Source organism: Arvicola amphibius, chromosome 6, assembly GCF_903992535.2.
Source record: "Arvicola amphibius chromosome 6, mArvAmp1.2, whole genome shotgun sequence".
Taxonomy (NCBI): domain Eukaryota; kingdom Metazoa; phylum Chordata; class Mammalia; order Rodentia; family Cricetidae; genus Arvicola; species Arvicola amphibius.
This window is the reverse complement of record NC_052052.2, coordinates 69,707,289-69,733,830: the sequence shown is the minus strand read 5'-3', so window position 1 is coordinate 69,733,830 and position 26,542 is coordinate 69,707,289. Positions and strand designations below refer to the sequence as shown.

The window sequence follows — 26,542 nt, the reverse complement described above, 5'->3', positions numbered from 1 at the left end:
GGAAAAGATGACAGCATCGAGCCCAGCATTATGCTAGGCACTGGTAGCATGTTACTTGCTTGGCATTTTTTGAGTGTATGTATTTGTATTCATGTGCAATTCCAATGGGAATATGAGTTTTTTGAAGTCAAAAAACAACTCCTAATATTCTTAGTACACACAGTAAGTATTTAAAATGTTTTACCAGTGAACAGATGACTCACCCAACATTTAGGCTAGCAGTAATCACAGATATTTTCCATGTAACTTCCCTCTTTCACAAATGAGGTCTGATGACCAAGCTAATTAAGTTCGCTTATTCACGAGTCTGCAGATTTCAGAGTTCATTCTAGGATACTGCAATGTCTTTAAATGCATGATTCCATGAATTAATCCTCTATGGAGCCGAACACATTACGCCGTTACCATGTCATTCTGAATAGTGATTTAGAAGTGATACCTCTTCCTCATTGAAATTAGATAAAACATTGCATTGGATTCTCTCAGTATGCAAGAAGGACTGACAGTCATGGCAATATATTAAAATTGAATCAGAAACATAATAAGTTTGAAACATAATTTAATCATTGATTTATTCAATGGGTTGCTGGTTATTCAGCAAAATCTATCACATTTAAGTATACTATGTATTATGGAGTTGCTGCATTTTGGTGAATACCACTTAACAGCCAGCACCTTAGGGAGCACTTAGGTACTACAATCTGAAAGATACTACAATAGGAGTTTCTCAGGGATGTCATGAATATAGTAAAGTCTTCTTTCCATCTGTTCTCCCTCCCTCCCTCCCTCCCTCCCTTCCTTCCTTCCTTCCTTCCTTCCTTCCTTCTTTCCTCCCTCCCTCCCTCCGTCCCTCCGTCCCTCCCTCCCTCCCTTCCTTCCTTCCTTCCTTCCTTCTTTCCTCCCTCCCTTCCTTCCTTCCTGTTACAGACCTCCTCTCAGTAGTACACAAAGCACCTATTAACAGCAAAATGCCTCCATCTCATCTCCCTGCAACTTTGCTTTCTTGCTGCTCGAAAACCACCTGAAAAGAAAGTAGTGGTTCTACTACTAGAGATACTTGCCACTAAGCAGGGTTTGAATTACATGGTTTTAAAAGGAAGATCCTTCACCTTTGGTAAACACAAATGAGAGAACAGAACAGATAATTCTCTACCTGTACAGAGAAAGAATAAGGTCAGAGCAATATGTCTTCAAGAGACAGACTTTTTTTTAATCTCTGTTAACCTAAATTAACTTCAGCCTATTCACAATCACATAGCTAATTCTATTGACTTTTGCACCAAAGGCAGACTTCTAGTATAACTCTGATGTCTCTCACGAATTTTCTTTTACAAGCACAATAGATTCAATTTTCTATAGAATTAAAAACCACTAAAAGCAAACTTTTATAAATGTTAATGTAAATTCTAGGAACTGTTCAAATATGTTAATGTTTAGCTATCGATTTCTTCGTGACATTATACAAACATCATTCCATTAATACATTCGGATGTGCTCCCAAGCTTGGCTTAGCGTGTCTCATTCTGAAGAGAACTACTATGTGTGTCAGCACTTCCTTCCCAGTTAGATAATCTTATTCCTCTATCCAGAAGCATCTCCTACCCAGATGCACTCAACTTCAGGGACTTCATTTTACTCACACAGGGAAAACTCTATGGATTTCATCTTAAGGGGACTTGGGATCTGCTACCAGATCAGCCCTTCACTCTTCTGGAAGAATAGGCTATGATTGTGCAGTAATAGCAACATTTGCAGAAAGAGGTTCACAGACTCCCCAGACTACATACGCCCATCTACCTAACAATATAACATAAAAGGCCTGCAGCATTCAGCAGTAGGAAGACAGAGGAGTGAGGTTATCAGTCTGCTTTAGAACAGCTCTGTCTATTTAGGGAAGAAAACTTAAAAAAAAAATCCCTCCAATTATCACAAATTTGCCTTCCCCTCAAAAATTGGTCTGTCTACAGTTTTCTTCGTCTGGTAAAGATTTATTTTCAAAAGATGAAAATTAAAAAGAATCACACCTTGCAATTTTCCTAGCTCCATCTATTTTTCCATTTATTTAAAGTAAGCAATCATAAAAATACCCTTATAAAACAGGCTTTAAAATTTTCAATACTTGAAAATGGATTTCTGAAAAGAAGTCTCAAGCATGGCCTCTATCAAAGAAAACTGTTTAAGGAATATCTTAATTTTAAAGCTGCTTACTAATCAAAATTTCTGAAAACTTATTGTTGGAGATTGATTTGTAAGTACAGTATGAAAACTAAAAAACAGAATATTTAGGTATTTTCTAATATTTAAAAAAGTTAATTTGGGAAATAGCAAGGGACATAACTTTGTACCTGTTTTATCAGGAGAAAGACTGTCTCAAAAACAACCAAGCAAACAAACAAAATGAATAAATAAGAAGAAACAAATGTTTCCTTATAAAAACATGAAAATAAATCTTAAGAGTACTACCGTTGAATCACCTTTCTATATTCACAAATAATATTGATAGCCTTAAAAAGTTAATTTGAAAATGGAAACTTAATTTTAAAATGAATGAGAGTAAAACAAAACAAATAAAAAAACAGATTTCAACAATATTGAGTCCTAAGGACCAATCCTAAGCAAAAGAAGACAAGTTAATTTGACATTGTAAATGGAAGCATTTGAAGTGTTCACTTGTATGTAACACGTGGAAGTCCTGTTGTGTGTGTGTGGGGGGGGTGGGGTTGTCTGAAGGTAGACAACTGCTTATCTGGCCAGAAATATTTTAGACTTTTAATTTTTTTTCAGATTTTAGACTCTCTGCACGTACAGAATATAGGGTATCTTGAGGCTATGACACTGGTATGAATACTAAACACACTGCTATTTCATATGTACAACATATATCAAAATATTTTACGAAATATTTTAATAACCATGTGCATTATACAGAATCTATGCATCTTAGCAGAAGAGTTAGCAGTGTCTTTCTCCCTCTGCCACCTTGAGTAAACAAACAGTAAAATGCTGGGCACCTGTGTTTGGACTGACCCATCCCATGAAAGGTCAGACGTGAACATTTTTCACGGTTTTGCATTGTGGGAACATTTTGGAAATGGAACTTTCAAAGTGAAGGTGTTTGCCATCTTCTAGACTATGAACAGCTCGGAGGTTGGCTCTACAGAGGACTGGAGCTTCCTCTGCACTGCATCCGCACATGGGGTGCTGGTGCCCATCCGTGCACAGGAGCAGACCTGCTGATTGTCCCTCAGGAGCCACCAGGTTTCCAGTGCTGAGCTAGAATCCTTCCCACATCACTGCCTAATGCTCAGAAAAACCTCAGGTGTACCCTGAGGAGAGAGGTAAAGCACTGGGAGAGAGAAAAGGAGGAGGAAGCCATTTAAATCAACTTGAAATTGTACTCAGGAGGAAATTAAAGGGAGAGAAATGGCAGGTGTGTCACCAACAGACTGCTCAGGGGCAGTCTGTATTACATTAAGAACTTGTAAATACATGGAGGCAAACCTAGGTAGGTAAAGGGCAAGTTACTAACTAGAAACCTAACGGACAACCCACGTTGCACACAGAAGTGGGAGACTGACTACACAGTCACCCAGCCCAGAGGGCAATTATCAATAATGAGACACTTAGAAAGAGCATTGAAAGCGCATACTGGAAAGAAGGGAGCCACACGTTAGACTACAGTTTGCATACAAAGGAAGCGAAGTCAGATATTCACACTCTTGTACCATAAGCCTGTTAAGAAGAAGATATATCAAATGAAATTATTAATTAATATTGTCTTGTTTGTTTGCTTTTGAAGCAGAGCCTAATTCCACATCCCAGGCTGATCTTGGTCTCATGGTGATTCTTCTGCCTCAGCCTGTAGGTGCCACAATTACAGGTGGGAGCCAAACAAATACTATTACTTTTTAAGCAATAATAAATTATTTGTCTTATTTATAAAATAGCCCACAGGGAAATTTTGAATCTTTATTTGTTTCTTTTCTCTTTTCAAAACCATAACTAACATAATCCATGGCCCATTTTCTTTCAGCACCGGTACTTAAGAGATCCGCTCATATCGTACAGAACACTTCCCTCTGCAATACAGAGGAAAACAAACAAGAATCAACTTTGTGCTCAGTGAAGTTTTAGTGGAAACGCAATCCCTGCTGCCTGGACCATCATCTCTTCAATTTTTTTATAGCATTCTGTAAATGCTGAACCACTTTCGATCACCAAACCCTGTCTATCCCCTCAGAATTTTGCAACTGACAAGCAGGTCGGAAAACAGAACTTACTGTGGCTCTACTCCATTACCTAACAAGACTATAACAGTGAATGAGAACTGTTAACAATAGCCATGACAGTACATCCACTCATCATTATTTATTATGCTTCAATAACAACTTTGTCATCAAACAAATACTTTTAAAATCAATTGTCATCAAAATTAAATTGTAAGACAAATAAGCTATCATCTTCTATATAGTAGTTTAGACATTTCAAAAGTAGCAATCTTTTTAATAATCTTAATAAATTAAAGATAATTAATCTTTAATAAAGATTAATGAGTAAAATAAGCATCCCCTTTTAACAAACAAACAAAAACTTTCAATAGTTAAAGACCGAGAGAAACACGGTCTTGCTAGTGTGCTTTTTAAAGTATAGTAATACATACACTGAAGGAAGATGGGTTTTTATAATAATAAAAAATGTTGCTTTCTTACCAATGACTGCCCGTGAGGTATATTCTTGGGTCGACTTTTGTACCGGGACTATTTGTCAAAACTTGCTTCATCGTTTATAGTCTCAGAGTCCTTTTCCTTTTAGCTCAATGCTTTGATGGAATCAATACAAATCTGCTCCTAAAATATCTATCTCTGACCTGTGTTTGTTTTAAGCTGTGTCATTCATAATGTTGATGGATTGGTAATGCTATTCCTCTGTCTGCACAGAACACTGCGGTATAAAAAGCGCATATATTTTATGCCCAAGGTCAGGAGAAAATTAATGGATAAAGAGCCTGATAAAATGGAGTTGAAGCTGAATGATCCGAGTGTGCTCTACAGGGTACAGCCCAGGCGGGCAGTATGAAGTCCATTATGCTTAAACACTCTGGAAGCGATCCAAAAGTGAAATCGTTTCCACAGGCTAACACATAAAAGCGCTGAGCTGTACGTGACGGCTGCAGAATGCCCAAGGGTCTGGACAGAGTGCTCTGGCACAAGCTTCCGTGGCATGTTCCATCTATCAACCTTTACCTTGAGCAATAACCCATTTGGTGTTTATCACAAGGCTTGAACAAGTTATGCTCTCTTGTCATTAGTAAGCCTCACTTTTTGCTTTCCTACTAATCCACCATTGGCTGCGACTCCGCCAGGCAACGTGTAAGAATTGACCGTCTAGTCATGAGGCTTCAAGCTTGACAGCAAATGCTCTACTTTTTATCTCATTCCTCAAACCTCAGAAATCTCATCAGCAACAAGCAAAGCAGAGGGGTATTTTTGTTTGTTTGTTTGTTTTTTAGAGGAAAAATTCCAAAGTGAACCTTCTCAGATTTGACAGTCAGGATCCCCTCAAGAGTATCGCTGTTAGACACAGGCTGCAACATCCAGCAAGAACGTGTGGAAATGAGCACTCTGCAGAGCCAAACAGCTCAACATCAATGAATTTATTCCCACCCTTTGCTGATAATCACAGTTTGCAAATACTAATAACGTATTCTGACATAGAAATAAAAATGTTAGCTTTAGGTTTAGAAAAGCAATATTTACATACTCTATAAATCTTTGTTTTCTTTGTTTCAAATGTAGTGTTTGTCCACATAATGCAGGTTTTAGCTCTGTGAAACGACATAAAGTCTTTTCGGAAGCTGTGGAAATTGTCTTTTTATCTCGGAGGGCATGCTCTGATAGCAGTCAATCAACAGAGAGCCAAATTCATCCAGAGCACAGAGAGGAGGAAGTTTCTGGGGACAGTTTTGGTCATGGTGTTTTTCAGGCTGATTACACGGCAAAAGAAAAAAAATGAAACTATGAAATAACTGAGTAGATGGAACCAAAACGAAGCACACAGTGCTGACATAGAATTGAAAAACAGAATGAGTTAACTCCAAGCCTAAGGCCACAGTGTAAAGCAGTTTTCTTCCTGTGGCTCATGATGGCTGTGGGGGGCATTCAGTCTGCTTCTTCATTCACTTCAACAGGGTGCTTTTGAGTGACTGTAGCAGGAGACAGAGCAAATTAAGTGTGGCCCTTACTTAGTCTTTGTTCTTCAGCCTCTTTATTTGTAAAATTAAGGGTCAGAAGAAATGTCAAAAGAATCTTAGACCTAATAAAAATTTCCAAACAAAACCCCCGAAAAAATTTCTATGAGGCTGTCCTAATATAAAATGCCCAAGCTTTCGAATTTAAGGACAGTGGTCTTTGCATTTTTATAGCAGTGTAGAGGCAAGATGTCTGCCTGAATCCATGTTGCATTTATACACATTAAAGGAATCCAGGGTAACTGTGTAAACGTAGGAAAAGGCAATTAGAAAGATTTGTAAGGAACACAAAAATATTTTCAGAGGGTAATAGAAGGCTGAAACAAAGAAGTAACGATTTAAAGAATAGAGGAAAGAATTATTGCTAGACACCCAGAATGTCTTGCATGTAGAAGTAAACTTTACAAGTATTCCGAGAGACACTTGAGTAATCTCGTTTAAATCATAGATGGAAATGGGGGAAGACTGCAGAAGGCTTTTGGGAGCTATATGAGTCACTCTCTGGCGTGAATATATATTTCAAGACCTGTGTTTTCATCCTTTGAAGAGTAATTTTCCATATTTATAAATATATTTTAAATTCCACAGTCATGAAACACTAATTTGCCAATATTGGACTTCAGGCCTCTATTTTCACACACAAGAATTCCATTCCTCAAACACTTTCAAGGTCTCAACATTCTATTTCTATTTAAGTGCCTGAGGTTATGTTACTGTATATTTAATTCTTTTATTCAACAATGAAAGTGATAAGAAATCAGTCTAGAAATAATTTAGAAACACTACACTATTTCAACAAGATACATGGGGCTATGATTCAGAAACACCCGGAGATGGATACAACCTTGCCCACAGCAGCCAATGCTTCTGAGCTCTCCCCTCAGTCTGCATGCAGAGAAAGCAGTTATAGAAACACTGGTCATATTAAAATCATCTTTAAAAAGGAACTTAATTCAATTTGGGGGAATTAAAAGCAGAACGTCCTTCTCAGCTATGAACCATATCTCTAATCATCTTGAATTTGTCTTTTTCCCGTCCTCTGTCCACAGTGGGGAAATGGTACCAATCCTCCCTCCCTTAGAATGTTTTCTTCACAGCATCTGAGAAAAACATTAGCAGCATATTTGTGCAATGCTGCTGTCATCTCTGTATTTTTTAAAATTAAAGTGGAATGCGTTGTTACTTTCTTTTGTAATTAATAACTACGTATGAATAAAGTTTATACTTATATTTTGTTTATATTCCAATTTTTGTAGAACAATTTTAGAATTCATGTGAGTATAAACAAGGAAGAAATACTATTTGTCTAATTAATATTTTAACTTTTGCCTAAGGTTGAGGTCAGTATTCTTCTGAGGAACTTGTCAGAAATGGTAGTTCCAGGCAACACCACCCTTCTTCAATGCAAACCCATTAAGTCATATTCTCCTTTTAAAAAGTGCACACAACACACACACACACACACACACACACACACACACACACACACACACATGGATTTTTTAAAGAATATATTCGGATCATGGTCTCCCCTCTCCCAACTACTCCCAGATCCTCCCGTCTCATCTAACTTCGCACTCTTTCTTTCTTTTACCATTTAGAAAACAAACATCCAAACAAAACAGAATTTTTACAAAGGTACAAGAAACACACAAACACAACCCATAAAAACACAAAATTAGACACCATAGTATGCAAGCAAAAGTTCAGTAAAACAAGGAAAGAAATGCCCCAAATAAAAAATATGAGAGAATACACAACTGAGTTCATTTTGTGTTGGACATCTACTGCTGAGTATGGGGCGTATCCTTAAATATGATTTATATACCTGCTGGAACTACACTGGAGAAAACTAATTTTTCCATTACAAAAAGCTGACTTGAATCTGTGCAGGCCCTGTGCATACTGCCACAGTCTTTGTGAGTTTAGATGAAACCATATTCTTTTCAGGCTTAGATTCTCCCTCAATCTCTGTGATGGTCTATTATCCACGGTTCTTCCAGAAGATTCATCTTTTAGGTTTTTTAATTGAAATTGCTCCTAATGATCAGCAGAATCATAATAATCCATTCATAATAACATACAAATAACATTGATAATAAGATACATTGAGTATTCCATGAGAATTTCCAACAAAGTCACTGCCACATTCCAAGAAATATCAATTTATTCAATTAAAGAATCATCTACTATCATGAATACTGCATGGCTTACTGTTTGAACACTTTAACTTATGGTGACAACACCCAGAAAAATCCCCAAACATAGTCTCAGCAGTATTAAAGAAAAACGATGAGGAGCTGCGGAGATGGCTCAGTGGGCAAGAATGCTTGTTGTATAAGAAGACCGCAGCTGTGATTCCTATCATGCATAGAAAACCCTGAGGGTGTTAGCATGTGCGTGCAATGCTAGTATTCAAGGGAGTGGGGATGAAGACAGGAGGATGACTGGTTCACCACATGTCTAGTTAAAAATTACAAGTAGCTCATTCCCTGAGAAATGACCCTATCTCAAGGAAATAAGGTAAAAATCATTGGCATGGGACACCCTATACCCTCCACACAAGTGCTTGTGTGCTGGAACACCTAAACTTCCATGTATGCACACATATACACACCACACACACACACACACGCAAATGATAAAAAATGAATGATGAATTAAATATAAAGACATCCAAAGTGATAGTGCATTGTACATTATCGTCTCAGTTTGAAGGCAGCTGATCTCAAGCTGAGAAGATAGAAGGCTTTTGAAACAGGCTTCTATGTCTCATTTACCAAGAGTAAGTTGGATTGTTCCCTGAAGGTAAATAAGACCTCAAGCATGCAGACGAGAGCATACAAAATTATATAGAGTCATTCCACAATACTCCTGGAAAATTCATTCTAGCCATTTCTGCAGTCACCAAAAGCTAAGTGTAGTACTAGCATGCTGCCTATCCACATCCTTCACACTCTAGACAACCTCTGCAGATCAGCCATAAGATGAGGCACAACATGCAAGCTAAGTAAATAGTTGTTACACTGTAGCAACACAAGTCATTTCCTGTTCAGTTCAGACTGAAACTTTGCCTGCAAATCTTTTCCATGTGAGCTTCCTGGATATACAAATCTGAAGGCAACAGAATAGGTCAACTGCATCTGTACCCTTCAGAGGCCATCAGATGTCTTCAGGGTGGTGTGTATGGTCACAGATGCAACTGTAGACTTCAAATAGGACTCAGAATCAAGACACCGGTTCTGGAACACACTTATTTTCTCTTCAATGCTAAACCAGTCTTCCAAAGTTTTCATGAAAAAGCAGTGGTGCAATCTCACAGACATAGAGAATTTCATAAATACCTATGTGTATAATTCACAGCATGCGTATCCACTTATACTGCCAAATTAAATGTCTATGGAATATCCTGTCTATACACATAAATATAGATGTTACAAAACAAGTACAAAATTGTTGCAACAAAAATAAAGACACTAGCTGATATATGTAGCCACTAATATCTATTAATACCATCCACATAGTAAACAATGTGCCCTGGACCAAGGATGGAAAGACCAAATGAGGAAGGGCTCCTGGCAAAGCTAAGTTCCCAGCCTAGCTCTGAAATGAGAAATGTACTCCCACAGTTTCTTCAAATAATTTACTTGGATCAGTTTACATTTACAAATGAGGTATCTCTGACAGTCTGTAAATCCCCACATGTTGTGGTGGATAGTATTTCGGATGCATGTAGCTCAGAAAAGGATCATGCTTGTAGAAACTGTTTATCTGTCTTTATAACACCAAACCCAGAAGTGCTGACAGATTACTGAAGGTCTTTTTCTTTTCTCTTTAATATTAATGTTCATACTTCTCAACCAATTGTCAGCACACAATACCTGCAGCAATTCCCAGTTCCATCATGTTTATAAAAAAGTCAATATCTATAATAACCATTCATACACAATATTGAGTTTTGCTAAAATAGCATTTCCAGCTTTCTGATAATTCTGCATTTAAGGCTGACTTCCAAGACTGAATCAAAGACTCTCACTGATATTTGAGGAAAAAATAAGATAGCTGTTTTTGGTGATGATTTGCATTTTTATGGGTTATCTATTCTAGTTTACATCTTTTCCAATGTGCTAAAATTTTCTCAGATATCAGTTGTATTTTAAACTCAAAATAAACACAATTCCTCTGGGCGGTGAGTGAAATAATTAGATTGGTGTTCTGTGTTGCTCTATTCTGGAACACATATATCTATACACATGCAACAGCGTGTGAGACAATTATGCAAAGGTTAGCACAGCAACAAGACACTCTGCACTGGGCATGTCCATTTCTCTTCCTGGTGAATGTGAAGCTTAATATTTCATGCAGCAAAACTCAACAAAGCGAGAGCAAATGTCCCTCTCCATCAGACTACAACTGTATTCTATTTTAAGCAGTCCCAGTGGGTCACCACAGGAGGCAGGGTTGGGAACTTCTTTCTCAGTGGGAACCTCCAGTTGTTCTGATGGATCCCCTTGGAGCCAACCCAAGACTCCCTGTGATCTGCGCTGTCAGGAGAGTAGTCTAGAGAACAGTCTGGTGTTTACCATTTAGTGTTTAGGTAACATCAGAACTTAATTCCTCCACTTCGAGTTCTTCCCACACATGTTCTAAACTGCACTTCCCCCACTAAACTTTTCCCGATTCAAATATTTCTGAATCAAAAATTATCCAAATTCTTTAGCTTTTTCTCAACATCACACACATTGTTCTGGATTACAGAAAAGGTCTACAAATACACCATATCTCATGAGCATGTATATACCATTCTTCATGCTTGAGAAACCTTTTACTAGAGGCTTGAAGAACTCCACTTCTTTTAAACATCTCCCTTACTTTCAATTTTGCCTCCTTTTAAAAAAATTCTACTTATATTCAACTGAAACAATTTAAAAGGTTTTAGTACAAAGATATAATCAGCATTTCCTAGGAATGTAATAAAAATACGAACTTTCTGATTCGAACCCAGACCTGAGTCAAAGTGTCAGGGTTTGAAAGGAGTCAAAATACTCAGCAAGCTGAGGTTCACAGACCTTCCAGGAAAGTCTGATATATATTCAAGTCTGTAAATCTCAGACTAAGAAATTATGTGTTTTCATGTGACTTTTTCTTTTCTTTTCTTTTTTTCCCGGAGACAGAGATGCTCTGTGTAACAGTCCTGGTAGACCTGGAACTCGATTTGTAAATCAGACTGACCTGGAACTCACAGAGATTCACCTGTCTCTGCATCCCAAGTGCTGGGATTAAAGGAGTGCACCACACTGACAAGCTGCCATGTGACAGAACCAAAAGCACCTTGGCAATTTCTTCTTTCCTTTTGTCTGAGTTTGCAAAAAGGCATTTGTTGAATGCATGAGAAAACAAACATATAATTAAATTTGGGAGTTTACACTCAACATTTGCCTTTCTACCAATTTTTAACATATCAAAGGGCTGTGTGTAGATAATCTTATGGTTATCACATCAGAGTTACACATGATACACTGCAGTGATTTTCCCTTAATAAATGTTCAACATGACAAGTAAGTTAGGAAACAAGAAGTTTTTCCTATACAAGATTACTGGAAAATTTACAAAATTATGGTATTAGTCAGGCCTCATTAATGAGCTATTTCCTTAAATAAACAAATGGAGATGTTGTGAAGAGGAACCTACCTCCTGTCACTACACACAGTGTGCTCAGTGAGCCCCACTTCACAGAGTGTGCCTCTCGGAGCTCTATTGTTTCTATGTTTGATATAAAAATCTATAAAGATTATTATTAGTGCTGGGCAGTGGTGGCGCACGCCTTTAATCCCAGCACTTGGGAGGCAGAGGCAGGCGGATCTCTGTGAGTTCGAGACCAGCCTGGTCTACAAGAGCTAGCTCCAGGACAGGCTCTAAAGCTGCAGAGAAACCCTGTCTCGAAAAACCAAAAACCAAAAAAAAAAAAAAAAAAGATTATTATTAGTTACTTAATTGTTGTAAGCATTCCAGTCAGAAACCTGGAAAAGCTGTGTAGATAGTCAAGATGACAAATGATGAACCCACTAGCTAAGAAACTGCAGAGACCATGAAGATCAGCTACGCACAGCAGTTCCATGGAAGGGTAACTCTTCTTTGTCGGGACTGTGTTAATCAGAACCAGATCACAGTGACTAACACTTAGACGTTGATTTCTAGATGGCAAAGGGCTAGAGATGACAATAGTGGGTGTTAGGGACCATGTATTCCTCACCACCTTCCAGTGACACAGTGCCTTTCTATGCATTAACTGTTTAATCCAATATTGGCTTGCGGTGTTGGGAGATGGCTCATTGGATAAAGAGTTTGAGGTGAAAGATCAAGGACAGCCTTTGAGGTAAAAATCTAAGCAAGCATAGCAGCCACCTCTAATTCCAGCATACAGAAGATACAGGCAGTGACACCCCAGGGCATTCTGGCCAGGCAAACTAGACAGCTCTGCATTCAGTGAGATACCCTGCCTCAATAAGTAAGCAGAGCAGGACAGCAGCCACAGTTGACTTCTGACCTCTCCACCCTTGCATACATAAGCGCTCTACTACATACATACTCATGCAAACAATAAACAGAAGAAACTACTTCAAACACGAATTCTACCCCAATTCTGCTAAACATTCTGAAATAAAAATATACAGTTATCGTTCAAATTAAAAGTTTCTCATCTGTCATTAACCTAAATTAATCAAGATGTGAGACCCAATTTAAAATATCTCATAAGTATATTAGAGCAAAGTTTTTTTCCCGCCAGACTAAACATAGGTCTTAGAAATTGCCCAAACACCTCGTGAGAAAGGAAAAAGAGAGCCAGTAAGCACTTCTGATGAACTGGCATCCACAGCTCTACACATTCTATTTCTCAGTAATATTTAATGATGGACTTCAGTTTCTGCAATGGATTACCCTAGAGAGGCTATAATTTTAGATCATGATGCATTTTGTCTTTTTTAATTTTGTAAGTTATTTAATATAATTAATATCATAGGTGATTCACTTAATATAATCCCATTAATATGGCTTGCAAGGGTTAATTCTCTCTACAAAACCAACCAGTTTAGATGGTAATAAAGAACTTCAAAATTGGTCCTAATTGTTTTTTTTTTAAATAAAACTATGAAAGCCTAGTTTTCCCATACTCTAAAAATAAATCTTGCAATTATGTTATTGGCGCTAGGAAAAAGTAAGACTAAACACACTGAGTCAACCTGTAGCAAAATTTAATGATTTTTATTCTTGGATTATCAAAGATGTAGCAAGTCTAATGTGTGATACTGAGTCCTGATGTGGGATTCCCTTCCACATGCTGTGAACACCATTGGTTAATAAAGAAACTGCCTTGGCCTGTTGATAGATAATTGACTCATGGTCTCATTTAAAATGTGTTACACTGCACATGTACATTTTAAGGTTTCTAACTTCAGATCCCAGAGTGAACTGATTTATTTAGTAGCAATTTGGTTAATAAACCATGTCAAAGAAATAGGTAGATTGAACTTACAGCAACTATGCTATAAAATCCTATGCCACGGATAGCAGAATATTTTCTTTCTAAATGTGAGACATTTGTCTAAATATTTTAATACATTGACAATCTCAGCTTTTCTACCTCTTATTTGTTATAATACAAAAATTCCACATTTTGAATATACTTTTCCTATTCGATTCTTGGCATAAAAGATAAGGGAAATATTAAACAAAGGGGATCATGCAAAGCTGTGTACAAAGCTTTAAACTGGAAAATATCATCAATACAATTTTCTTATTAAGTACCTATGGATGCCACGGGATGGTAAAGCCCGTGGTCCTTTCATTTCACATTCACTCATTCATACTGACATTTATTGATCATTTGTTCACTCCAAGTATCTTAATAAGCTCTAGGCAATGAAGGGACAAGAAGCTCAGCCTTTTACAAAAGAATGCACATTCTAGAGGAACAAAAGACATGACAGAGTCACAAAGTACTTTAATGGAATATAAGGGATTTTTATAAAGCATTACAGATCAAAGTAGGTTATTCTCCAGAACTGCTTAAGGAATCAAGAAAGGCTTCAAAGAGTTAGGCTGCAGAACACAAGAAAGAATTACCAGGTAGTAAGAAAAGAAGACCAGGAAATTGTACATTAGGAACATGATGACACAGACAATTGGGAAAATATCCACTGTTTGGTGACACTGAACCATCCCTATTTATAGTGGACAGAGAGTCTAGTGGTAGTTTTCCCCGGTGTCAAAGCTTTACCGTCAGCAGTGGGTAACAGGAGAGAGAGAAAGATGACATAAATCAGATCTCACTCCTGTATGGCAGTCATGGACATCTACCAGTGTCTATGAAATGACAAAGCTGAGCTTTGCTTTGTTTTAGTCACTTTCCAAATGTATAAAAAAATAGACTGTAAAGAAGAAATATATCGCCGGTCGTAACTCATGTTCTTTACAAATATTAAAATAAAGTATTAAACTTGAATAGATCTGGTAAAGGTAAGATTAGTCCAGTGGAAAACATGACGAAAGAGACGAGTATGCCTTCATAAATGTAAAGGAACAGTAAGCATGCAAGGAAAGCAATAACCATTGCAGTAGAGATAAATGACAAACCAAGATGATTCGAAATGATGTATGGCTCTAAAAACACTAAAGCAGTAATAAGGAATCGGCCTTCAATATGACAACACAATCACTTGAAGCAACAGACCTAAAAAGTGGAGTGATTATTGCAATTAATTTTATCTTGTGCAACGCTGACCCCAAGATGTACTCCTGCTTCAATGTTAAACACACGTTATATGTGCTGAAGTTCGTTCTGCAAATGTACTTCTTATTCTTTCAAGTGAAAATTGCACCTGAATGTAACAATAACACAGTGCACGATGGCTTGAACCATACAATCAGGATGCCTTTGACAAGTTAATAATAAATTGTCTTAAATTCAGATGCCCATTCTGACTTTTTCACCTCTATTCTAAGCAGTAAGCTATGATTTAAAAAATTGTGTAATTATACAAAATAGCTAACTGGCTATGGAACAAGTATAAAATACAGTAAAGTGGCTACTAGCTAGCTGACTGAAGACAGTTCTTTCTCTCTGTCTCTCCCCACATAGGTATGTATATATGTGCAAAATATGTGTATATCTATTACTAATAATATTAATGGTACTACAAATAGGTTGTATTTAGCAAAGAAACAATTAATCACACTGTAGTCTTCAAACAAGGTGGATCCGATAATTCTCCTCTTCATATCCAGGGTTTGACAATCCTAGTTACCTTCTAAGAGACAGACAGGAAGCAGAAATTTAATCCAGCTGGTCCTTTCTCATAGCCCCAAGGAGAAGCTGAATTCAATGACATTATGGTTAGCTATTTACAAAGACTCAGATTTCAGGAAAACAAGAATGTTTGCATCCGCAGAGAGCAGTGGAGTTATAAGGCACAAATTAATGCAGGATAAAACAAAGCAGAACTAGGAAGGATTGACAAGACAGAGTGCTGAGTGGTGAACACAGTAATTAAAATTTTAAATTCTGCTGAGTCTGATTAAGAAAAAAGGAATAGGCAGAATACACATCATGAGTTGCTTAAAAATGGACAAATTATAGTTTATAAGATGTTTTTAAATATTGGGTGAGAATCAAAGAAAAATACATTTATGGAACTTCAAAAATGAATTAAAGTGATGCTTTGAAAACACATACTACTGAAAGTGATGAAGAAAAATTTTTAGTCAAGCTAATGAAATAAAAAAGAGGCAAAGGACAATGGCGCTGGGCTCTGATTCTTCTGCATGGACGGGCTCTGTGGGAGACTTCTCAGCTTGGTCGATCACCTTCCTGGACCTGGGGGGAGTTGGGAGGACCTTGGACTTAACATAGTGTAGGGAACCCTGATGGCTCCTTGGCCTGGAGAGGGAGGGAGTGGGGGTATAGGTGGAGGGAAGGGGAGGGAAGGGGGAGGAGAAGTGGAGGGAAGGGGGAGGAGGAGGGGAGGAGATGGAAATTTTTAAATATAAAAAAAAATAAACCATGAAAAAAAAAGAACTTCCCACTTAAGAATGGAAATAACTATGTAGTTGTGGTTTAATGTCAGAGAGAAAGCATACAGCAGCCAATACAGTACTGCACAACTATGGATCAGTAAACAAACTTAGAACACTTGAGAGGATTAAAAAACAAAGAATCATTAAAAAACGGAATTACCGACTAAATCTAGAAGTTTTGATCATTCATAAAGTCCACAAATTACACAAAAAGAAATAATTATAAAGAAAGTGATGTGACTCTATATGTTCTATGTTACTCCTTAAAAAAAGAAAAGAAAAGCCAAGGCTGTTTTCAATACATTAAATTAATATAGAATTACAAATATACTTTTACACATCCAGAATCTGGGATCTAACATGAAAAGAAGGTACAGGAGATTGACTGACACTTTTTAGAAAATGAAACACATGTAACAGAGAAGCATAAAGTGCTCCCCACTAGGAACCAGGGAAAAAAAGAAACAGGAAGACCCTTTGTTTCACAATGGTTAGTTCAGCAGATTTTAGTCTTCAATTACCCAACGCCAGCAGTCATAGATTGAAAATACAAATCTTGCTGTTGCTACTAGAGTCCTAAGTGAAACAACTCTTAGGAAAAAAATGAAAACCCCAATAAGGTTTCTGGTCAAGTTTTTCCCTATTCAATTAATCTATCTCTAGAGAAATCTCTAGACAATCTCTGCATGATGTAAGCAGTCACAGGATGAGCATGTATAGTTGAGAATTAATCACAATTGAAAAACAACCCAAAGATCAGGAATTAAAACAGATACATTGAACTTTATTGATGAAATAAATGAAAGGAAAGAAAAACTATTAAAAGTGTAGATGCTATGTTCAAACACTAGTGAGAGGTTTTTTTTTTTTTTTTTTTAAATATGTCTAGGTTTTGTTTATGGGTGTTTTCCTGTTTGGCAATTAGGGCACTATGTGTATGAAGGTGTCTGTGGGATCCAGAGAGAGGTTTTGGATCCTCTGAGCTAGAGTTATAGGAATGTGTGAGCTTCTAGCTGTATAAACTGGGAAACAAACCAATATCCTCTGCAAACACAGATAGTGCTCTTAATCCTGGAGCCATCTCTTTAGCCCACAAATAATATCAATTTTTTTAAAATGAAAATTGATCAAAGAAATCAAGTTGAAGTATGATAACGTTGATGCAAATGATTGTCAATTTAAGACAAGCTTGAAAATAAGCAAATTCAATTTTTCATGTCCTTGTTATACTTAACATATACACACAGTTTAGATGTTAAACAATTCATGATACTGTTATTATATGCCATAAATGAGTTAAAGTCAAAGAGGGCTTCTCCGCCAAACATTTACTAGGTAGAAATACAGAGATCAAAGGTTATAGGTCACACTTGAACTTCAGAGCATCTGACTTTAAAAGAAAATCTAAAAATGTATACAATTTAAATTATGTTGTCCTTCTTGTTAGTCTTGAGAATTTAGTTTTGGTTACTTAGGTTTCTGGTAACCTTGTTTATTTCTAAATGCTGCAGAACCCCTGCTGGCTTTATAATGATGTCAGTGTTACTCTAAACTCGAAGACCTCAATACTTCAAAAGGAACTGCATGTATGTTGCATGTTCCCTTCATTTTTGTTTAAAAATAATTGTGCAATTTGAAAGAATATAATTAAAATGAACTTGAGCAGAACCAGTACCATGCGTTCATTCTGTTCCTTAAAGATTCCTAGATTAATAGGATGTTCTATTAATAAAAAGTTTTCTCACGGTGCACAGGAAAATAAAAGATATTCTTACATTTGCAGTACTTTGCTCTTAGGCACCCCAGAAATCTGCACACGGTGTGTACAGTCAAATTAACAAGAAATGTGAGGCATGTGTCACATGAAACGATCAAGCAACCTGGAAAGAAGGACAAAGCTTAAAAAAGCTCTGTAAATATAAATCTCTACTGTTTTTATTCAGTATGTTTCTGTTGGATAAATGAAAGCCATCAATTCTCAGTGATGTCGACAGATACTTCAAACAGTCAAATTACTGAAATGAAGCAGCAAATACTTGCTCTTTGCATCCCAGGCAGGGTCAAGAACTGGTCTCCACAGAACACACGCTGCTCCACACCCCAGTCTTAGGGAAACCTGAGCTTTGACTGTATGCAGTAATTGGCTTTAATTGAAGGATTTTCTTTTACTCTGTGACTTCTACCCATGAGAGTAGAAGCCAGCAAAGCTGGGCTAATTTGCATTCTGAAATTCCATTCTGTGTTTTTATTTTCCTTTGGAGGGTTCTTGCTACAGAAGAGCTTCATTAACTCAATTAGGCATGATCTAGTGGGCCCATACAAATTAGACTAGCCACAGTATCTTTAGAATGGACAGAAATAAGAAGCCAGCTGTAGTCTTTATATTTTGAAAACTATCTTACCAGCTGATATTTCTTTGTTCCACAAGCATATTAAGCTCACAACAACTGTAATAATGAAAGTGTACTTTAGAAGCCCAGCCTCCAAAGCTGCAAGACATAAAAGACTCACCAGTGCAAAGCAAAACAGATATTTAGTTACCACAGGCTACATACTGTTGAATTTCTTTTTTGTTTTAATCAAAGAATGATGATCTTTAGCACAAGTACATATATATGTCAATCTAAAATGAATACTACAAGTTATATTGCATACATATTACATCTGAAAGAATAAATTGCAATAGTATGTCGAGGAGGAAGAGTACTGTCAACACACACACACACACACACACACACACACACACTATACAGTTAATGGAAAGAATACTATATTCTGCATTTCCTGTCACCTTAGGCAAGTACTGATTTTTATTTGTTTGTTTATTTATTTAGTTTTTACTCAATTTATAAATCAGTAGACAAAAAGAATTCTCATTCTTCCTAAGAGAAGTCTTCAGGGCACCCATCAGACAAAATTCATGGGTCATAATTTAGATCTTATATATGAATATTTCCACTGAGGAATCTAGAAATTTGTGTTATTATAAAGGTATTATAATTGGGGTGTTATGAACAATAATAATTATTAAGTAACTCCATTGATTTTTCAGTGGTTACCATTATTTAACATTTGAAGGACATGATAAAACAATCCAAGACATATGTAAGTATATGAAAACAATATTATTTGGGGGGATATTTTACTATTATGTAGATAAACATAGATTCTACTGTGAAGAATAGAACAGTGGTGTGCCCGCCAAACTGCAGCTTTTTAGGAGGCTGCCCTCTCCTCAGATGACCTAGGGACACATACAACCTGTACCTAATAATACTGAAAAGCCAAAGTTCATGCAATACTGTTCAAAGAGTAAAAGACCCTAGATATTCATGAAATATAGAGTCCACAATGAAAAGCTGAGCATAGTTACTGTTACTTTCTGACTTGTCCCAATTGTAAAGTCTCAAAAAAGAAAATGCACCACCATCAATACACAGAGAAGAAACAAAAATGTGCATGCATGTATGCATGTGCGCACTCAAACACACACACACAATATGAAAACTCCAACCTTTCTCAAGCCATTTTTAGTTTGTAGAGAAACTTCCAGAGTTATTGTCAAATGGCTGTTCATCTTTACCCTCCCACCAACAGTGTGGGACATCCTTTTTGATGCATCCCCACCAGCACCTGCTGTCATTTGTATTTTTTATGATGTTATTTGGACTGGCATGAGATGGAAGTTTAAAGGGCTTTAAACACTATCTGAATGATGGCCACAATGCTGAGTGGTTTTCTTTTCTAACTATTTATACTTTTCTTTTACAGAATTTTCTATTTAGTTCTACAGCTCAGGTTTCAGTCAGGTTGCTGTTTCTCCAGCTCTTCTATTCTGGACAGCAATCACTGGGCAGAAGAGTAGCTGGCAAGGTTGCTCTTCCCTTCTGCAACTGACTTTTCACACAACTGATAGTTTCCTTTTCTGCATAGAAGCTTTTCAGTTTCATGAGGTCCCACTTATCATTGGCTGGTGGCATTTGCTGCACTACTGAAGGATTCTTATTCAGCCTGTAAGTTGAAGGATACTCCCTACGTTTTCCTCTGTCACTTTCAGGGTTTCAGGTGCTATGTTGAGGTCTGTAATCTATGTTTATTTCTATAAAGAGTGAAAGATGAACCTAGTTACATTTTCATTCATGTTGAATCCAGCTTTCCCAGCATCATTGATGAAGGCACTATTCTTTTCTCCAATAAATACTTGTCAAAATTCAGGTAATTATAGTTGTGTGGACTAATATATGTACTTTGATTTTAATACATCAGTTTATGTGTTTATTTCTGTGCTAGTACCACGCTGTTTTTTTATTGTGTCTCTGTAGCATACTTGGAAATCAAATGTGGCAATATTTCCTATAGTATCTTTAGATTGTTTTGGCTCATCTTAGTCTTTTGTGCCTCGATATAAATTTCTGGATTGTTTTACCTATGCCTATTAAAAATGATGCTGAAATTTTGTGGGGTTTGCATTGAAGCTGTAGATTGCTTTTGGGAGGAGTGTCATTTTCAAAACGTTAATGCTTTTTATTCATTATCATAGGATGATTTTTTCCATATTCAAGTGTCATCCACACTCTCCGCAGTTTCAAAACTTTCATTGTAGGAGCCTTCCATTTCCATGAATAGATTTATTCCCAAGTATTTCATTTTTTTTGGTGCTACTATGAATGGGAGTATTTTCTGGATTTCTTCTGGTTTGTCACTGATGATAGAAGAAAGCTACTGAATTTACTTTCTTAAACTTCTCTATTTACCTTATGTGTATGGGTGTTCTTTCTGTATGTATGGCTGTGCACCATATGTCTGAAATAGCTATGGGGGTCAGAAGAGGGAATGGGGTAGGTTAACCAAAGCTAAGGGTACATGAGAATGCCTTATGGACAACCCACTGAGTGGTAAGCTAATTTCAAAATAAAAACAAAGCAAATATTTCAGATGGAATTATCTTCCATAGCTCAACGATGTTCTTAGAAGACTTGGGGGCATTTAATGTAAACTACAGTGCGGGATATGGGCTACCTCTCTAGAAGTTAATGGTTCAGTTTGGCACTAGAGTTCTCAAAACAACAGAGGCTATTTATTGTTATTGCCCTTATTTACCCACCATAATTACATAGTAATACACTATTGATAAATAAATCACCCACTTTGGCCATAACATAGAGAAAAGGCAGTCGTAAACAAACCAGGATTCTTCCTGCCCATTGGCTAGCTTTCATGTTGCCAGAAAATTCTCTCCATGCTGCTCAGGAGAAAAGACATCAATGGTCCTACCCAGAAGCTAGTCCCTCCATGCCATAATACCCAGCAAGCAGGTAAGATGTACCTACTACTACATAAAGACACAACTGTTACAAGGTAGTTAATATTTTTCTGATTGGAGTGGACATCTGCCAGGTACTGTAATTCTGGTCAAAGTTCCGTGGCTGAGAAACTCAGAGGCACCAGGGTAGAACCTGCTATTGTTATTGTTGCTAAATGGCCTTCTAAATATTTATGTTTATGCACATATATGTGGGCTGACTTCAACCCTGGTCTCAGAGGCTATGTATTTGGTATGGAATAGTCAGTGCTGAGATAAAAGAACTTCCAAAGTGATGAAAATAAGAAACTGGTGCTCTGCCCTAAAGAAGGCATCTTTCTCACCCCATCCCTACCATCGAGACCAAGAGAACTTCTAAGAAGAGGAGAAAGAAAAAAAATAAAAGTCTGAAGTCATGGAAGAATGCCTTGAAATGCTGTCTTCAAAGGATGTTCTGGCTAGCACACTCATGAACTCATAGTAACTGTAGTTAACTAGAAATGATCATTACAGCCTAAATTCAACACAAATGGGGAAGGTAATCTCCAGGCCTCATCCTTTACCGAGGAGCTACTGGAAGTTGCTAGTTGCTGAGAGAAGAGAAATCATTTTTTCTTGAGGGCATAACCACTGGTAGTTTTCAAATGCTCTAGTAGACAGCCCAACACTGATGTACAAATTGGACTTCATGGGCTATCAAAAAACATGAACATGAAGTAGGAAAGGGGCAATGTTTAGGGAAGTTGGGAGTGAAAGGAGGGAATTATTAGGTTTATATTTTATTATACTATGTAGGAAATTTTCAAGAATAAATTAAAAATCAAAAATAAAACCTTTCAATTTACTTTTCCTAATTTTATTAATGTGAATTAGCAACGCTGAAAGTATTCGACTTCATTGGATTCTGGATTTACTGTCACCATAAGCTATTTGTGACTTCAAAACTAGAACATGGCGTTCAGAATGCAGTCCAATTTCTGTAGATGACAGCGAGTTCCCAGCAGGGCCTGTTCCTCTTCAGAAACCTGCCTTGGATAGCATCCTGGTACTTGGATGCCTTGGCATGTCTGCCACCTCAGAAATCCACAGTCATGCTTCCGTTTGAATGAGAATTGATACATTCCTTTGATTCCTAACTGAGCCCACACAACCTGCTACAATATTTTGTGAATGGTATGATCATTACTGAAGTCCTGTGGCAGCTAGCTGCACTTTTCAAATGTACATTTGCAAATTTGGAAAATGTCAATTGAGTTTCCTTGATGGGAATCATCCTGATGACAAAAGAAATAACTTCCTTTCAAGTGGCCATGGGTTAGTCTTCATGAATCTTCACTGAAATCATGACCATTGTTTTGTTCAAACTGAATATTGTCATACCACAGATTATTTGGATGCTATAAGCATAACGAGATTGATTTGTTTTAGGAAACCAGCTGAACTCTCTGTTAAAACATAACCTTCCTTAAGCTACGTTGAAAAATGCTTCAAAAGATAAATATATTTTTGTTATTTTATAGTGAAATATGTTAGTGTGTATTACCTATACATAATGATTTTCTTTATGAAATTGACTATTTTTTAATATTTATTGATTTTGTATATGTAGGCATGCATATGCCATAGTACTGACATGGGGGATAGTTCTCTAATCCTACCAGTTGGTTTCTGGGGTCCAACTGGTTGGTCATCAGGATTAGTAGGAAGGGCCTCATACACTGAGCACTCTCACTAGCCTATTTATGACATTTCCACACATATATAAAATTTAAAGAAAAATAAAATTTGTGCTGGATGTGGCAGCACACATTTTTAATCCTAGGATTTTCAAAGCAAAGACTGGCAGATTGATGCGAGTTTGAAAGCAGCCTGATCTACCTTATGAATTCTAGGCCTGACAGGGCTATGTAGTGAGGCCCTGTCTCAAACAAAATTTAATGTGACAGGGAATGACTTTTTCTGATGAGACTCTTGAGTCTCCCAAAGTACTTTTCTGAGAACATGTCTGCACTTATCTGCTTAGATTTTAAGATGCAAGTGTCTCACAGCTGTACCTGAGGGTCAGGATGTTGTTGACAACCAGTGTCTCCAGGTTTGGGGATATTAGGGCTACCTGGGTCCCTGCCATTCTCTAACTGATGTGTTTACTGTTTCAAGTCATTATATATTAAGTACTGGGGTCTCCCTACGTTGCAAGCATAAGGTACTGGGTTCAATGGCACTAGATAGGTACCCAGTCAAGGAAAGTGATGACAGCAAGAACTGAAAAGGTCTGTGGACCACAAACAAGGAAATATTCCTAGAGATGGGCCTTACTGAGCTGCTTGTGGTAGTTTTGAGGAAGGGAGTTAATTTCTTAGTGCTGTTATAATTAGCAGTCACAAGATCAGTAATTACAAATATACATAAGAATGTCACCTCCCAATGCTGGACGTTAAAATTCCACATACTGTGAATCGGGTCTGTGAGCAGAACAGGGTTGAAATTACTCCCTTACCCAAAGGATCCAGTGCTAATTTCCTTTGTTGGCTCACTCTCCCTTTCACCTAAGTCAGTACAGGTCAGTTCAACTTTTCTTCTTTTGCATCACAGATACTGACTCTTCTGCTTCCCTTCATAGGGAGCCTCCTGGTTATTCTCTACCCACCTGAGAACCCAGAAAATGTCCTAAAGTCACCATCAGTTGATTAGCAACCTGATCCTACTTACAAATGGGATTTTGTAATTTACAATTCAAAAGATTAGGACCAAATGTAATGAAAATCATATTTTGTTCTCATTCATGGCTTAAATCGTCTTCAAAGGGGAAAAAATGTCCACTCACAAAGTTTTCACTGAGCTTCATTTTGACATTGGTCCTTTGACAGAATGATCCAAGGTAGCTCTCTATTGGCAGGTTTGATTTAATGTTCAAAAGATAACTGCTTGATTGCAATCAAAATGAAACAGAATAATTTATGGAAAATGAAAGCGAAGGCAAAAAGAATGTGGGAGAGGGTGAATTTTTTTCCAAGTGCTTTAATTAAAGATTATTTTAAGAATTTCCAAAGATCAAATTCATAAGGATGTCTAGTAGCCTAAAATATCAAGTCTGAAGGTAACACGTTGTTATTCTGTGAGCACAGAGAGCAAACCAGATCAGTAATCATGGCCTATCTATCAATCACAGAGCTTCCATTCAGGAAGAGAGTACAAGTTGAAATCAAGCCCTAAATCTGAGCTGTCTTCACTGATTAAGCTCCCGGGCCCTATAGTGTAATCGAAAGTGCCAGCTGTCCATTAATAAAATAAGTCTAACTCTCTCCCTTCGAGAAGAGAATTCTTAAACACAAATAGCTAGGCATCACAGAAATACATTTTGGTTAGCTGGTTGATTTTATAGAATTCTTTTGAGTCCAACCTTGCAACATACATAGTAATCAAAATAACTTTAAAACCGAACACGTGGGGTCAAAATGTATCAAAGTACACTAATGCTAACATGGTGATTCTATTTTTAAAAGAACTTTGGAGCAGTTAAAAGCAAACAGATTATGTGGATTTTGATTCAGACCAAACACTATTGGTACTTCAGGAGCCTAGGAAAATGTGATGATCTCCTCCTAGGTTCTTACATTTAGCTCCTCAAATACTGACACAAAATTAACATACTCTCCTAAAGACAGAGCCATTAACCCAAATGGAGGATTTGCAGCTTGGGGAATGTGCACAGCTGTTTATCCAAGGAACAGATGTACCAAACATTGCTCACTCTTCGTTGTGATCAGAGTCAAAATCAATAGCTGATGCTTGAAGTTTCACTATCACAACTATACAGATTTTTAACGAGTTTCAGCTAAAAAATGAACAGGTGTCTGAACTTCTTACTAACACCACCAAACTACATCAATGTGAAAAATGACACCCAGTCATTTCTACAAGATTGACTAGCACATTTTAAATCATGTTTAGAACAAATGAATAAAAAAAATCTTATTATTTCAAACACATTTTTACAACAGAAAGCTTACAAAGAAATTTCAATAAATCTTCAGATGGCAGGCAAGCAAGCTTACTTAACCACATACGGTGGCTTGCCATTCCAAAACTATTAAAAATGTTTGGCACAATATGTCAGAGAGACAGACCCTGAGACATAACTCCACAGTTGATTGACACTTTGAAGTAAGCATTTAAAACCTTGATTCTTTTATTACAAATTATATAGGACAGACTTTCATTCACATGTGTAGAAAGAATGCAAAGAGTTTTGGCACACAAGAGATGGTGCTTACTCTTCTGAACCAAACACAAAGGATCCAGCAAATGCTGTTTCTGGAGCTACACAACAAATCACTACTGATGAGAAGACCACACACACCACTGTTCGGAAGGACAGCAAGATGACTGGGAGTTACACAGGGCCTTTCCCAGCTTAGAGAGAGTGGAAGGACCAATGCAGTCTTTTTAGTACTGATAAGATGGGCTGGTGAGATGGGAGAATGGTTAAAAGAAAGAATGAGGAAAACTATTGCTCTTCCTGAGGATCCAAGTTTCCTTCCCAGAAGCCCCTCTTGTGACTCATAACTCCTGGTCCAGAGGATCCAAGAGCCTCTGTCTTTCTTGGTTACTAACATTCACATGCATGTATTCACAACACAGACACATACAAATACATTCAACTATTAACAATTCTTTTCAGATACTTAAAAGATAATTTCCATGTATATGTAAACAAGAACGTAGAAAAACTGGAAAGAAAGTGATCTTTCTTACCTCAGGGGTATATATTCTGACTTTACTTCATGTCTATGAGATGCTATAGGCTATTATCTGGGAAAGCTATTGGCAACCTTAAGGGAACACCAATGCAAATACTTTGGATCTTGGAAGTTTAATTTTACTCATCATCTATTATATACATTTTATTTCAAATTTAT

At 37.1% G+C, this 26,542-nt stretch overlaps 1 protein-coding gene across 23 annotated transcripts in view; it reads right to left on the bottom strand.

Annotated features, from left to right (window-relative positions):
* Ptprd (protein tyrosine phosphatase receptor type D) overlaps positions 1 to 26,542 on the bottom strand; it is a 481,801-nt gene that overhangs the window by 225,214 nt on the left and 230,045 nt on the right. The window contains exon 1 of one of the 23 annotated variants that reach the window (XM_038332359.1): positions 4,710 to 4,830. The exons of the other annotated variants lie outside the window; for them this stretch is intronic. The gene's annotated coding sequence lies outside the window, so the exon portion shown is untranslated. Of the gene's footprint in view, positions 1 to 4,709; positions 4,831 to 26,542 lie in introns of those variants that run through there. 23 annotated transcript variants of the gene reach the window in all.